A 3,902-nucleotide genomic window follows, 5' to 3' on the forward strand; every position below is an offset into this window, starting at 1 on the left:
CCGGAGGCCTAGTCTTGTACTATAATAAGTTGAATAAAGTTGTTCCAAATTATGTGTCGTCTCATTTTATTGACATTCTTTTTATGAATGATGATGATGTACATTGGCGGTTCACGGGTTTTTATGGTCATCTGGTTTGGAGTGATCATAAGTTATCGTGGGATAATATTAGGAATTTACATAATCTGGGTCATCATCCCTGGGTGATCTTAGGGGATTTTAATGAAATTTTACTGTCATTAGAAAAAGAGGGCGAAAATGCAAGACCAAATGCTATGATGAGAGATTTTCGTAACTGTTTAGGAGAGTGTGGCCTCGAGGATATGGGTTGTATTGGTGACCCTTTCACTTAGGAGAGGCGATACTAAAGAGAGGCTGGACCGTGCGGTGTGCAATGTGGAATGGGCGAATAAATTCCCTCAGGACGCATAATTAATGAGGAACACGTTCATTCTGATCACCGTCCACTCGTACTGGATACGGAATATTTTGATGGAAATATTTTTAACGCCCCAAGGGGACGAGTAAAACAATTTGAAGCTCGATGGCTCAAGGAGGAGACCACCGGTGAAATTGTTCGTACAACATGGGAAAAGGCAAAGGTGATGGGTATTGGGCCAAATCTCGCTGATCGTACTTGTGTGATTCAATCAGATTTGCACATTTGGGATCGTGAGGTTTTGAGAGGCCCAAAACAGAGAATAAAAAAGCTCAAAAAAGAGTTGGAAAAACTACGAAGGGGCCATATGAATGTGGATTCCCAAGCACGACAAAAAGAGATTTTGGTTCTCATCGAAAATTTGCTGGAACAAGAGGAGATTTGTTGGGTACAACGTGGTTGCGCAAATTGTTATTGCATGGGGATCGCAACACTTCTTTTTTTCATAATGCGGCAACGGCTAGAAAGAAAAGGAACTAGATTAAAAAATTGCTTGGGGACGATGGAGTCTGGGTGCAAGGTGCGGAAATGAAGGATTATATTAAAGGGTATTTTTCAAAACTCTTCACGTCAGAAGTCTCTCAACCAGACCCGAGAGTTCTCTCTCTTGTTAAAAGAGAAGTGACAGACGAGATGAATAGGGCCCTCATGGCCCCATATACGGCAGAGGAAGTTAAGAAAGCCTTATTTGACATTGGTGATTTAAAAGCGCCGGGTCCAGATGGTCTAAGCACCATTTTTTAATAAGAGATTTTGGCCTATGTTGGGAGGGGACCTGACAAAAGAAGTACTTCAGGCGGTGAATACATGTTCAATACCGGCAGGATGGAATGATACTGCAATCATCATGATCCCAAAGGTTAACTCCCCAGAAAAGGTTACTCAATTTAGACCTATTAGTTTATGCAATGTGGTGTATAAGGTTATTTCAAAAATGATTGCAGCGTGTCTGAAATTAATTTTGTCAGACATTATCAGCCCAACTCAGAGTGCTTTTGTCCCTATGAGACTAATCACAGATAATATTTTGGTAGCATACGAGTGTTTCCACACAATAAAAAAAGAATGGGGAGGGAAGGGTTGTGTGCAATCAAATTGGACATGCACAAAGCTTATGACCGAGTGGAGTGGTCTTTCTTCAAAGCAATTTTGTTGAAGCTGGGTTTCAAGAAAAACTGGGTGAATTTGATTATGCAATGTGTGTCCTCGGTGGAGTACAGGATTCGGTTTAATGCAGATGAGACTGATAGCTTCAAACCCACTAGAGGGCTAAGGCAGGGGGATCCCCTCTCCCCATACTTATTCATGTTATGTACGGAGGGCCTGACTGCCCTTTTAACAAATGCGGAGGAGAAAGGAAGTATCTCCGGCATAAAGTTAGCACGGAAGCTCCCTCGGTTTTCAATCTATTATTTGCGGATGATTCTTTGATCCTCATGCGAGCAAATGCAATGAACGTGGAGACCCTTAAAGCGGTTCTGGACTCTTACTGTGCCGCCTTAGGGCAGATGGTGCGTGTCGAAAAATCCAACATATTTTTTAGTCTCAATACGGAAGTGGAGGACAAAGCGCAAATCTGTACAATTCTAAATATTATGACTGAGGCACTTAATGATAAAATATTTGGGATTACCTGCCAATGTGGGCATGGACAAAAATGATTGTTTTTAGTTCTTGATTGATCGTATTATTATGAAGATTAGTGGTTGGAAAAAAAAGTTGGTATCGGCGGGTGGGAATTTTTTTTTGCTTAAGTCTATTGTTCAACCTATCCCAACATATGTAATGTCCGTCTTTAAAATTCCTAAAAAGATTTGCAAAGAAATCATAGACGCGATGTCACAATTTTAGTGAGGTGACGAGGACAAGAAAAGGATGCACTGGATGGCATGGTGGAAATTGTGTGTTCCAAAAGACCAAGGAGGAATGGGTTTCCATGATACACTGTTTTAACCCGGCTTTATTAGCGAAGCAAGCGTGGTGTCTCGTGGATAATCTTGAATCGTTATGTGCAACAATCCTAAGAGCCAAGTATTTCTCCGAAGGTGATTTGATGAGCGTAGTATTAAAAAAGGGCGCCTCCTTTACTTGGCAAAGCATTATGGCAGGAGTAGACTCTCTCAAGAATGGCTATATATGGAGAGTGGGAACAGGAGAAAATATTGACATATGAAGAGATGCATGGATCTCAAATTGTGCAGACAGGAAAATTATTACACCTAGAAGGGGGGATCTACTGACGAAATTTTTTGATCTTATTAACCCAATCACAAATGGTTGGGATGAAGAGTTGGTAAGACAAACTTTATGGCCAATTGATGCCCGTAGAGTACTAGCGATCCCGATCCCTATGCATAATATGTCAGACTTTATTGCGTGGAGCTATACAAAAACGATTCACTGTACAATCAGCTTATGTGGAGGAATGGAATAAGCAACATGGGAGGAAGTTGGAATACTCGAATGGCATGGGCAGAAGTAACGTCAATCCTATTTGGGGTAAGATCCGAAAATTAGCTTGTCCGACAAAGGTTAAAAAAATTATTTGGCGGACGCTTCATGGGACCCTAGCGCGTCGCGTTACATTGGCCAACAGACATATAAAAACTCAGCCAATATGCCCAGCATGTTTGGATGGGCCAGAGGACACGAAACATATATTATTTCTGTGCCAGAAGGCAAAGGAAGTGTGGGAATATTTGGGGTTGTATAAGTGGTGAAAAAAGCATGTGTCATTGATCGTGCAGGAGAGGCAGTCCTTGAATTCTTACTCCTTATGCTCGATCATGAACTACACATCTTGGGCTCCTGGAATGCAGGGGAACTAATCGCTATAGCTGCTTGGTATTTATGGTGGAATAGACGGAAACTAGTCCATGAGGGTAAGTCTCAAGAGGCGTCCCAAACCTCGATGGGGATTAGGGCTTTAACAGCAAACTATGTAAATGCCCACTCTCCTAAAGTAAAGAGAAAGAATGAATGATGGTGCAAACCTTCTAGGGGGTTTGTTAAATTGAATGTGGATGCTTCTTTTGATCATGATCAGCTAAGAGGCACAGCGGGTCTGTTATGAGAAATGACAAAGGAAACTTCATAGTAGGTGGTAACTGGAGGATTCAGTACTATGCGAATGCTCTAACAGCAGAGGCGGTAGCACTCAGATTTGGCTTACTGTTTGCGCAAAAGACGGGATGCAATCGTCTAATTATCAATTCTGATAATATGGAGGTCAGTCTGCAGGAGCGGCTGCTGCAATTTTTTAGGATTGTTTTTTATGGCCTGTAATTTTCCTCAAACCAGTTTTGAACATTGTAACAAGGAAGCGAATAAAGTAGCTCATGAGCTTGCTAGATTAGCAAAATGTTCCATGACTAGGGATTGAATAGAGGAGCCCATGAAAAATCTTTGTAACTCTCTTGGTAGACGATGTAACCATTATTACTAATTAATAAAGTTCAAGTTG

General features: G+C 41.4%; 1 pseudogene; it reads left to right on the forward strand.

Moving 5' to 3' along the window:
• Nucleotides 1-1,360: 1,360 nt before the first annotated feature.
• On the forward strand, nt 1,361-3,429 carry LOC119293576 (annotated as a pseudogene).
• The last annotated feature ends 473 nt before the right edge of the window (nt 3,430-3,902 follow it).

This window comes from Triticum dicoccoides, chromosome 4B (assembly GCF_002162155.2).
Source record: "Triticum dicoccoides isolate Atlit2015 ecotype Zavitan chromosome 4B, WEW_v2.0, whole genome shotgun sequence".
In the NCBI taxonomy this organism is placed as follows: Eukaryota; Viridiplantae; Streptophyta; class Magnoliopsida; order Poales; family Poaceae; genus Triticum; species Triticum dicoccoides.